The sequence below is a fragment of the Perca fluviatilis genome, chromosome 1 (genome assembly GCF_010015445.1).
Source record: "Perca fluviatilis chromosome 1, GENO_Pfluv_1.0, whole genome shotgun sequence".
NCBI lineage: Eukaryota > Metazoa > Chordata > Actinopteri > Perciformes > Percidae > Perca > Perca fluviatilis.
The window spans coordinates 14,295,066-14,307,569 of record NC_053112.1 but is presented as its reverse complement, the minus strand read 5'-3'; the positions used below and the strand labels follow the sequence as shown (position 1 = coordinate 14,307,569).

The 12,504-nt window shown below is 39.9% G+C and overlaps 1 protein-coding gene across 1 annotated transcript in view; it reads right to left on the bottom strand.

Moving 5' to 3' along the window:
* LOC120556593 (protein ELFN1-like) overlaps nucleotides 1-10,475 on the bottom strand; it is a 134,148-nt gene extending 123,673 nt beyond the window's left edge. The window contains exon 1 of the mRNA XM_039796270.1: nucleotides 10,108-10,475. The gene's annotated coding sequence lies outside the window, so the exon portion shown is untranslated. The remainder of the gene's footprint in view (nucleotides 1-10,107) is intronic.
* Between the last annotated feature and the right edge of the window lie 2,029 nt (nucleotides 10,476-12,504).

Genomic DNA, 12,504 nt, shown 5'->3' with positions numbered 1-12,504 from the left:
ACACAGGCCTGGAGGCAGATAAAAATAAATAACTTGAAAGAGAAATGAATGGATGAATATGCGCATTACCAGTCAATGTGCATGTACTGTCATCTAAAATAACATGGCTCTTGTTCAAAGTCTTAAATGAAGTGCCCTTTTTTCACAGATAACAAATCTATGGTTGTATGTTCTCTGGCTTATGTCATATGTCACATTAGCGGATATGGAGACCATAAATATAAATCCTGTAATCTGACGCTATATGGCTGTAGGTGATGGCTGACATTGGAGTGAACCGCACCTTTGTGACCCTCATAATGCCTGATTGAGTAATTAGGGATTAGGCGGATGAGAGGCAGAGGAGGTCAGGGAGGGGGAAAAAGGAAGAAACATAACACATACATTCACAGAAATCCCTACGCCTGTCTGTCTCTGTGCACATGTGGAGAGAATATAATATGGGCTAATAGAATAGACTGTGCTGTGCGGCTGGGTAGCTCACGTGGTAGAGCAGGCGCCCATATATAGAGGTTCACACCTCGACACAGCGGCCGCAGGGTGGACTCCACCCTGCGGCCCTTTGCTGCATGTCATTCCCCCTCTCTCTCCACTTTCATTTCTTCATCTGTCCTATATAAATAAAGGCCTAAAATGCCAAAAAGATTATCTTAAAAAAAAAAAATAGACTGTGCTGAAGTGTCCATGATTGACATAAATAATTTGGATCTGCTCCAGAGGCGTTGTGAGTAGCTGACCTTTGACCTGACCGCTGACCTATTGTTTAATTTCTCCACAGGGGATGAATACACAATGAAGCATCCAATGGTTACTGATGGAATGAAAAAGGTTGATGAGACGACGGACTAATATGCAGTGGTGCCATGGTGCTGTTACAGGTAGCACTGGGTCAAAACAGCCAGAGGACAATGAGGATTGCTTTTGATTTTCATTAAATCAAACCCCATTTTTGATACTATTCATAGACAGCATTGTTTCAGCAAGATATACAGAGCCTTTTAATGTATAAAAGTCCTGCATTTTAAAACTCTAATATCAAAAGTAGAAGTACTGCAAAAAATGGTGCCCGTCAGTGTTTTCACATCACTATTATGATGTCTTTGGATTAACATTACTGGTTCATTAATTTGCATGTTGCATTTCACTATACTCTAGTCAGGCCTGTAGTTGTTGTAAGAAAGCTGTCAAATGAATGTAGTGGAGTAAAAAGTACTACATTTGTCCTTGAAATGTTGTGGAGTAGAAGTATAAAGTTGTCTACAATGGAAATACAAATTTGTACTTAAGTACAGTACTTGAGTAAATGTAGTTACATTTCACCACTGACATCACCTCTGTCAACATCTATTCTTTATGTTGTATCAGAGCTGTATTAAGTTACTGCTAATGCAAACCCAACATTTCCCACTGCAGCTGCTTAGCAGGGGAGTGACTTTTATTGGGAAGCAGTCAAATCAAATGCAATGAATTCATCAATGCACTAACCACGATCATTCATCCAAAATGCGTCTACAAAGCGACATTCGTTTTCAGCATTGTTTGACAGCGGATCAGTTTTAAATATTCCAGGGAGTAATGGAACAAGACGGAGCAGCCACAGTGAGCTGTTAGATGATGAGCTTCAGGCGACAGGCCGCACACCTCCAGTTCCTCACCAACTCCTGTTACTGTTTCCTGCTGTTGTGTGGGAAACTGTGCAGCATGAAATCAGATCACGGTTACTCATGACATGATGGAAAAATGCCAATTAGTGTCTGACTTCTTTATTAAAACATGAGTTTGTTTGGCTGCACCGGGAACAGTAACAACAGTTGCTGTTCTGTTGTATTTCTGACAAAGTAGCTGCCACCAGAACTCTGGGACCTGTAGTAAAAACGGAACTCTTTAGTTTACTCTAAGCAACCTGGACAGGGTTAAAGACATTCACATGGGGGGTAATTTACAAGCCGATTCTAGTATTTCTGACTCAATATTTTTTTATCTGACTACTTTTAGGCCAACAAAATAATACATAATTAAAGGCTTCAGCATTTCTACCTCAGAATGTGCTTCCTTGCAGATTTGAAAAGGCATTAAAACAGCATTTAGACTTTGATGTTGAGTAATACAAAATACAGACAGTCTAATTGATCAGTTAACTAAACATAAGACAAATCAGGGGACTAAGGGACTATAGTCCAAGTTAAGTCCGCATGTAGTGAAAAATGCAAAAAAATATATATATATATTATGGGGTACTCTTCTACTGTAATAATACGTGATGGTTAGTGCATCTAAATACTTGTGATCAAGGTGTGTTAAATAGAGGTGTAATGATTCATTATACCGAGTGCTAAAAGGCAATCAAGTCATATGGCCCCTGTTTTTAGAAACAATCTTAAATTAAAGCTAAACACCCCTCGCCTGGGCAGACTGTAAAGCTGAAAATTGCAGTGTCACTACATCACTGCTACTACTGCTGACAACTACAACTTTCACTGAGAAGGAAATTATGCATCAGAAAACATTTGGAACATGTAGGAAATTATTGTTTTGTTAATTTAAAGCTGCTTTGGTATCATTATGACATTTTCTTTAAATAATAGAAACAATCACCTATTATCAAATCATTCAATTATATAAGTATGTACTTAAATTACCAACTGAGCAAACTCCATCCACTAAGGAAGTCTGTAAGATGGGGTTGAAAGGTCTGCAAAAAGCTAGTAAGACAGGGATAATGATGTCACATCACATTAAGATATTAAAGTGCTCTTATTATGCTCATTTTCAGGTTCATAATTGTATTTAGATGTTATATCAGAAAAGGTTTACATGGTTTAATTTTCAAAAAATTCAGACATGCTGCTATTCCCTAACCCTAATGGAAACAAAAATTGTTGGAGTGGTGAGACGTTTGAAAACAATGGAAGTGCCGCCACTCCGACAATTAGACGGGTATGTCGGGAATGGATGGCGGAACCCCATATTTTTGTTTTACTGCACATTGCTGCAGCTCCTCTTTTCACCTTGTGTGTTGAGCTCTCTGTTTTAGCTACTGAGTGAGGCATCTCACTTCTGTTCCATCTTTGTTGGGAGTCGCACATTACCAGTACCTAGGTAAGGACTACTAGCCAGTCAGAAGCAGAGTATGAGGGAGTGCCACGCTAGCAGCTAGGTGAGCATTATAACGTGTGTTACAAAGTGATGCACGTTTGTCTCTGGATTACAATAGAGCTGTTTGGAGCAGTTTGTGAACAGTGTTTTCTGTTGGAGAAGTCCCTTTGGGGTGGACTTTGGACTTTTTCACTTTATAAACCTATAATGTGCACACAAAGATATATAACACATATATATCTTTTGGTCAGTTTTAGGGGGAAACAAGAAATGGCAAAAGCTCTACCCAGCAAATATAAATACTTTGACAAATGCTGTTAAAATGTTTTAGGGTGGAGGTCTCCTGTAAGCATCTTTTCAACCAAAGTTTTAGGCTCAAAGGTTGCCAGTGGTGGAAGAAATATTTCAGGTCTTTAATTTAAGTAAAAGTGGTAGAAATACTCCAATATAAGTTATACATCCTGAATTCAAAATTTGACTTAAGTATTTGACTTAAGTACCAAAAGTAAAAAGTCTTCATTATGCAAAATGGCGCATTTCATACTGATATATATTTTATTATTGGATTGTAATTATGTGTATGCATCGCTAATGTTGCTTGTAAAGGTGGAGCAAATTTGTATTACTTTACATACTGCCAGATAATACATCATGATCTAATACATCATGATTTATTGGTTGATTGTTGTTGAATATCAGTTATAATTTATATTAATCTGCATCTAAGCTAACCTGCCTCTTGTAGTTGTGCTATTATAATTCTAGACTGCCGGGGAAGTTCCTTCCTTCCTATGACACACTGAGCTGCTCTCTCATCTCTGTTTCCTTTTGTATGCATCCTGTCCCAGAAATGCTTGTTACTAACCTAGCTCTTCTTCCTAAAAGGTAGTTTCTCCTCGCCACTGTCGCAACAGCCACTGCTAATGTTTGCTCTTGAGGGAATTACTGTAATTGTTGGGGCTTTGGAAATTATAGATTATGGTCTAGACCTACTCTATCTGTAAAGTGTCTCAACATAACTCTTGTTATGATTTGATACTATAAATAAAATAAAATTGAATTGAATCTGTAAAAAATAACCAATAACTATGGCTTTCAAATAAATGTAGTGTTGTAAAAAGTACAATATTTCCTCTTAAATGTAGTGGATATAAAGTAGCATAAAATGGAAATACTCAAAAGTACAAGAACCTCAAAATTGTACTCAAGTACAGTGCTTGAGTAAATGTATTTACATTTTCTCTGTCAGGTTTCTGTCAAAGTTCTGTGACTTTGACTTAACCATTGTGAGTGGGTGGGTGAGTGAGTGAGTGAGTGAGTGAGTGAGTGAGTGAGTGTCGTCTTCAATTAAACATGATCTTAATGACCTTAATGTGTAGTAACACTGGAGGGGCTACACGATCATTTTTACACACTGATCTGATTAATTATGAGTGAAAGATAGACCAACAAACAGGACTACAACAGTAAGTAGCCAACAAAAACATCCACACATGGACGTCACATGAATGTACAAATACACAATATGTGTTTACGCCAATCTAACACAGTACAGACATGAAGCACGATTCAAACATACAATGTGCATACTGAATGTATTATACATGTACAGTGTGTAACTTGTAAGTACCAAACTGTGTGGACTTACACAAATAATAGCTACATGTGCTCATATGTATTATTCATGCACATAAATGCAAACGAGAAATGATTTGTACTACTACAGTGGAACAAGAAAATTCACATTGCCTTTGTGTTGTATTGTAGCATTTATTATGCTTCCTGTGGACATTTTACTTGTGTTTTACAAAAAGAATATACGGATGTGACGTAGTTATATACTGTATGTCGTCATTAATTACGTACATAGGCCTGTATGATCAGTACGTCAAAAAAACTGTTATGGACAGAGATCCTTTTTTTATGTGCTTACTAAAGACTGGAATGAGATCCCACAGCACATTAGAACTATCGCATCAAAAAGACTATTTAAAACAACATTTGCCCGTCATCTAATGGACCGGTATATCTGTGACCACTGAGACGGCTCTATGGCCCCTCCTGTTGCCAAATATCTTGGTTTGTGTGTATGTTGTTGTCTCTAGCTGTCTAGTGTGTGAGCTTTGTTGTATATGTGCCATTTATGTTCTGCAGAGCAGGAACCTGCTGAAAATCAGTTTTATACTGAGCCAGGCCCGATTGTGTCTAATCTTTTCCTGTTTTAATAAATAAAAAATGAAATATATGCATTTGCAATCCTACAGTCCTTTGTATATGAACATGTAGGCCATGTTAACACATAATATTATCACTTGCACTTACAATTTACATTATTATTTCATAGGCTATATGTCCTTTAAAAAGGGGCTGTTCTTGAAATACTGAGAACAAGAAAAAACAGCGTGTTGGTATTGCCTCCACACTGCTCTCACAGACCGTTCCCCAGAAACGTGAAATACATAAAAAACAAAAACAAAGGACAGAGATTACAACACACACGAGGTATGTCCCAGGTCCTTAAATTGCATCCACGTTTCCTTCACTTGCTTACATTCCTCACATCTTTGTGCGTCCCATTGAGGAAGAATGGTAGAGAGGCGAGGATTCCCTCAAGGGGGTAAGTCTCTCTCCACAACCTGTAACTTGAATTTGTTAGCTGTATGGGTGGAGTTAGCAACGGCTTTCAGCTGCACGGCATCTGGGAAGGGTGCTCTCGTGGATCCTCGCTCCTAACTCCTCATAGCCTGACAAGCCAGACCCACATCAAGATGTTGGGTCTGAGAACTCACCACTGACTGACAGGGCTCAATCTGAGGGGCGGGATAAACGGTTGTCTTTCAAATTCCCTCTACACGTAATAGGATAGTGCTACAACCAGGCAGAGCAACAAAGAAGGTAGCGAAGCTAGTTGATAGATTAAACTTTTGCCGTATCCGATCGGCAAAACTCCGAACACATCTTCCTTTTTTTAAGAATTTCAGTGCCGTTCTTTGTTCTTTTCTCAAAGAAAAGCTGAACTCCAAGTCTTCCAGATGACCGCTGTTCCCAGCAGCAGCAACCATAAGCCCGCCCACCGACTCTATACACAATGTAATTGGCCTGACCAAAATTTGGTTTTTCCAGCTCGCAAGCCAACGGAGAGTGCCTAGACTGACCCTGGCTGCAAAATAAATTTGCTGCCACTAGGGTGCGTCTAGATTTCTTGGCTAAACTCCTCAGGGGATTTCTACAGACATACACATGCACACAATCACAAGACTGCAATAAGTATCGTCATGCCAACAGAGAGAGACCGAGAAACAGACTGACAGGCTGAGCGAGTCGGACAGACAAGCAGAAAGAAACTGACAGGTGGAGGGTTTGAGATGATTGACAGCACTGAGGAGTAGATGAAGGTGAGAAGAAAGCCTATCAGGCATTGTTAGGTTACTCATGACCTCTGTCACTATGCAGTTGTTAGGAATGTCAACCTCATTTGAGTACAATGTGGTGGTGTTGTTGTTGTTATTGTTTTTATTTGTTTATCAAAGCAGGGCTGCACAGTTTTGTTGTTTGGTCAAATCCAAAATTGAAAACTTGAGGAAAACAAAAAATGAATAAATGACCATTTGCTATGTCCCCTGACCAGCAGCTGTTCCATCATAGCTTAGCAACCGTAACTAGGCACGGCAGATCTGTCAAGCTTTGAATTTGTAAATCGGCAGTTGTTGGCTAGAAATGAAAAGCCGCCTGAAATAAAGGACCCATTGTTTCAAAAATGACTATGAATTTCTTGTGGTAAATCTGCCACCGCTATTATTGTAACCTGCATATTGAGAATGAAAAGCTAGAAAAGGCACATCATAGCGGACCCTGAGCAAACAATCACTTCATACATTTAATTACAAGCTATATGAAATCTTACAGTAGCGTAATACCATAAGAGGATATACAGTTTGCAAGATGCACACCATTCTTGTCACATACAAGAATGTATCCTGTGTGTATGTAATGTAATTTTAATCTTGCGCACATACAACATAAAAAAAAAATAAAAAATCCTAATGAATGTGTGAACGTGTGTGTGTGCATGTGTTAATCTATGGCATGTGTTTGTGGGTCGGCAGCCCCAGAGGACCAAAGTCTCCTTTGATACAGAACGAAAGGCCAGCGGTGGCAGCGAAGACTAACCGAGGCGAGAGAAAACATGAAAGCAGTAGTCGTAATTATGCGTAACCCTCACCCTTAAAGCAGAGATTTGGTGATGCAACATCACTCTGCCTTCATGAGGCTGACAAAACACCAGCACCTCCCTCTACCTTTCGTAAGGCTAAACACACACACACACACACACACACACACACACACACACACACACACACACACACACACACACACACACACACACACACACACACACACACACACACACACACACACACACACACACACACACACACACACAAAAAGGAGAGAATGAAGGAGTCGCAGGATGCAGGAAAAAAACACTTGAAATCTTGAAAGCAGCTTCTGTAATCGCTCTCTCTCTGTATACCAAGGGTGGGTTTGGACATGGGGCATCTCCCCAACTCCATCATGCTGTTCACACAAACACACATGTAACTGCACACACACGGAGCCGTACATGCTCACATTTATCTCAATACGGTAATAACACTAATGATATCCCATGGGTAGCTCAAAGTATAAAGGAGGGACTGAAGAAGGAGAGTGGGAGAGAGAAAGAGTGGGAGAGTAAGTCTTTGTGAACAGTATGCTCTCATCTCTGTTGGCAGGAACGCCATTTGTGAGTCTGTATGATGTTTAAATAGAGACAGCAACTGACGCGTGCGCACACACGCTCTCAGAAACACACTCTCAGAAACACACATGTGCACACAGACGAGTGTGTGCACCGACTTGAAGACAAAGACCGGGGGAATGGAGAAGAAAAGAGGATTTAAGCGACACTGGCAGGCTCTCACACTGTTTTTAGGTCAATGACAAGAAGCCTATTCAACAGACAGACACATACAGACACACAAGTAAAAAGTACGCAAACACTTGCGGTGGTGCGCGCACACGAGAGCAGCTCAAACACACACAAGCTGTGCATACGCACAAAAAATACTGCCAACCTTCAACAAAGAATCTCTGTAGCAGTGCTAGAAAGGCTTGACAGATATCACACTCTCCACAGCTGTTATTTTTCCACATTGTCCTCCACTCAATGTCTCGGTCTCTCAGGGTCCATTTCTTCCCTCTCGAACATGTAAACAAGGGTTTTGCTGATGCTGTTTTCTACATGGACCAGCTCCATTTCCTGTCCTGTTTTGGACACTGTGTGCTCCTGACCCACCATCTTGGCCGGGGTTCAAAGGGACAGTGTGTTTGTTCGTTTGTGTGTGAGTGTGCATGTGTGTGCGTGTGTGTGTTTATGTGAAGTGGGGGGATACAGGAGCAGCCATACAGATCAAAGGGGGTTGAAAACAGTCCGTCATGCCACTAGGAAGCATCAACTCTCATACATATTCACCAGAGGATGTACGTGTGCATGTGTGTGTTTTGAACGCCTCATTCACTAATCAGTTATCTAACCTTCTCTTCTTTAAATTGATTCCAACCACATTAACCAATAAAGTCTGATTAAAGGACAATTCCGGCACAAAATGAACCTAGGGGTTAATAAAGTATGTGTACCGAGTCGACCGTTCTCTGGGATCTGTTATCATGCTAATCGAATGTGTCTCTAGCTTGAAACAAGCTAGCGCAAACCGGTGATTAGCTTGTAACGCTAGCTTTCGGGGCAGAGGGTAAATCGCTATTTTATACCACTAACAAGGCTCCAATTAGCAGCACTCTTCCACGGTAGCATAATGAGGGTCCCTACATGTAAACCGAAGCATTTAGAACTTTGTAAGTGTACAGACAGTTTATTAAAAAGATAGATTATGAAGACCGTAGCATTCATGTTTACATGCGGGCGCCATCTTGGAAAACCATTCATGACCAGTTGTGATGGGGGCAAATGCAGCCCTGACACAGAGACATGACTGTTGCCCTCTGCATATGGAAAAGTGCACTTTTATGACTTACTGCACACACTAAAGCCATTATTTTCACAATTAAATAAAAATCTGAAATTTTGCACTACACTATGTTTCTTTTAGAGTGCTCATATGATGCTTTTTGGCTTTTCCCCTTTCCTTTATTGTGTTATATTTTTTTTTGTGCATGTTATAAGTTTACAAATTGAAAAATCCCAAAGTCCATCCCAAAGGGACTTACCATCTCCAACAGAAAGCACTGTTCACAAACTGCTCCAAACAGCTCTATTGTAGTCCAGCCTTTACTTCCGTGACGAATGTGCGTCACTTTGTGACACGCGTTATAATGCTCGCCTAGCTGCTAGCGTGGCACGCCCTCATACTAGAATAGAATAGCCTTTATAGTCATTGCACTGTGAAAGGAACAACGAAATTTAGGGGGCTCTCACAGAGCCACCCTTGCACCACACATACTCTGCTTCTGACTGGCTAGTAGTCCTTACCTAGCTACTGCACATGTGCGACTCCCAACAAAGATGGTACAGAAGTGAGATGCCTCACTCAGTAGCTGAAACAGAGAGCTCAACACACAGGGTGAAAAGAGGAGCTGCAGCAATGTGTTTTTTGAAAATTAAACCATGTAAATCTATTCTGGTACAACCTCTAAATACAATTATGAACCTAAAAATTAGCATAATATGAGCACATCAAAAGACAAAATGCATAACCCTTACCCTTTTCTGACCCTCCTACTCCCTAATCATTTTTGTACAGTCCCTTATTTAGTTTCAATACACAACTATGGAAAGGCAGATGCAAAAATTGTGTATTTAAAATTAAATCATATCTTTTTGAAAAAATCTAAAAAGAATCAAAACAATAATACAAGTAGACAGTGGGCTTTTCTCAATTCAGAAACAGAAGAACTTAAAGACCAAACTGTGTCAAGAAGCCAAGAGAGAGACTAATAAAGCAGGTGACTTACTGTGGATGGTTTCTTTGGGCAAATGATAATATCCAGTAAAGCGAAGAAAAAAAGTGAGGGTTAAATCCAGGCAGAAAAAGGTGAAGATAAAAAAAAGAATCAATCATAGCAACTCCAGGGATCAGCACTCTGCCTGGCAGCACATGGTTGCCCAAGCAGGAAATCCAGCTGGTTCTGCATACAAACAGGCACTCACATTCTTCCAAATGTAGCCTACTTTTTCTTAGTCATACTTAGGTGCTGTTTCTCTGCTTTTCTTTCAGAGCAAAGAAAACGGTTTCAGAGACTTGATTTTAATTTATCTCCTTTTTTAAGCCATTTTCTCCTCTCTCCTGTCTGTTCTCCTCCATTCCGGTTTGTTTGGTGTGTTTATGCTCCGCCCACAATCACAGGTGTCACTCATTTATCACCTTGCCTTCCTTTAAAGGGCTAATTGCAATTTTTTCCCCTTGTTCCTTTTTTTCTGCTACACTCTTCCCTTCTTGATGAATACACGCATAGTGCATTGCGTTTTATTAATCTAACAAAGAACTCTTTATCTTCAGGATATGCAGGATTTTCAGTCTTTCTCGACTTCATAGGCTATAATAGTTTGTGGTCACAGACATGAACAGTTTTCATAACCTGATTAATATCTTCAAGAAAACTCAGTAGTTTAGAGATTAAAGTTGTTGAACTGCAAGGTGAGTACAGTACATTTTTCAGTTTTTGGTCATATTAGATGTGAATAATATTTAGCTCTAGACTTAGGCCTATAGTCCACACTTGCATAGGTGTTTTTTTAACAGCTTTTTCTTATATTTTTGTAAAACTCCTGTAAAGACAGGGAAAACTGAGTTTTTTGCTTGTAACCATACAGTGTGCACCGTAAACCTAATGAGGCGACATTCCGTGCAAAAGCCGATGTGGCCAAAATAGGGCTGTAGCCTTCAGGCAATGGCTTTTTTTCAGGCTTCTGATTGGCCAACATGGCTTTAGGGTTAGGTACGCTCTTGACAGAGCTTCAATTGTTGTTTTTCATTTTTATTTGTCTTTATTTGGTTTTTTTAAAACAGTGTAGACAGGTCTTTTTTTATAGAACAGAGGAGTGAAGCCTGTTATGAGAAAAGTTGTCATTTCTAAAGTCCTCCACATTAGATTGGAGCTGTTTTAATAACAAACAACATCAGCAGGTGCACCTGGAAGAAAATATTTCTAGATTGTTCATCTTCCTGCCAGTTTTTAATTACCAGATGTTGCTTCAGTGGCCAGTCTCGCATTGCCAGACCTATCTGGTGTAGCCAGACCTGTGGAGCTCATTCAAACAGCAACTTTTCCGACGATAGACTGTTTACTTGGTTAGTCTTTTCTTATTTTCTACAATTGTGATCATCATCTCACGACCCCTTCTGTGGGTCATGACCCCCCTGATTGGGAAATAATTTTCTAAAAGTACTGAGTCAAAGGCAGCGGGATGTGTGCAGGTCTGTCTAGAAAAAAAAAAACTGTGCAATCTAGCTGCCTTTGAATTGGTACTTCTAGATATCCTACTGGATTACTGAGCATCTTCATATGCATTTAGGAATACACTTTACAGTAAAGCACACTTCCCTCTTTTAGTCATATTAGTCTGTGGATGTTTAGGTGTGGTGTGCGTTGGGGTCATATCTTGAAAAGACTCCATGAAGAATTTCCAGAAAGAAGCAACAGTCTGTGTTTGTATTAGGACCCATCAGGTGATATATTCCACAGTTACCAACAGAAATTGCTTTCTGGGCTCCATTATGTATATGCCTTTAGACTGGAATCTTTCCAGCTAGCTTCTAATTATCTGTTTTCAGATGCTGACAAATATTGCAACGGCTGAGAAAAGTATTTCTTACATCTGCCCAAGCTATTACACAACTTCATTAAGCCTTTTAAACACTGAAGATTTCAGCTCCCTCTCTTACAGTAAATGGTTTGGATGATAGCTGGTTGAATCCGACTGTATGGGAAATAACATCTGTAATGGAGATGGTTATCTGTTTTATAGTATACTTTATCTTCCAGGATGCCAAATCCTGTCTTACTCTTCTAGTAAGATAGAAGATTTGCTCTATTATAACGTCTTTATATTGTCTTCACCTTTCCAGCACAAAACTGACATATTACAAGCCACCCAGCTACCAAAAGTGAATCTGCTTTGACATTTTACTGTTAGTGTAAACACTAGGAAGAGAAGAATGAACCGTTTCAGTGGAAGCAACAGGAACCAATATGCAAAAACGCTTCATGTGAAAACCTAATGGCTGCCATAACTCACAGCACCTTAACACTTCCCTTAAGACCTTGTATCTGTTGTGTGTGTGTGTGTGTGTGTGTGTGTGTGTGTGTGTGTGTGTGTGTGTGTGTGTGTGTGTGTGTGTGCATGCGTGC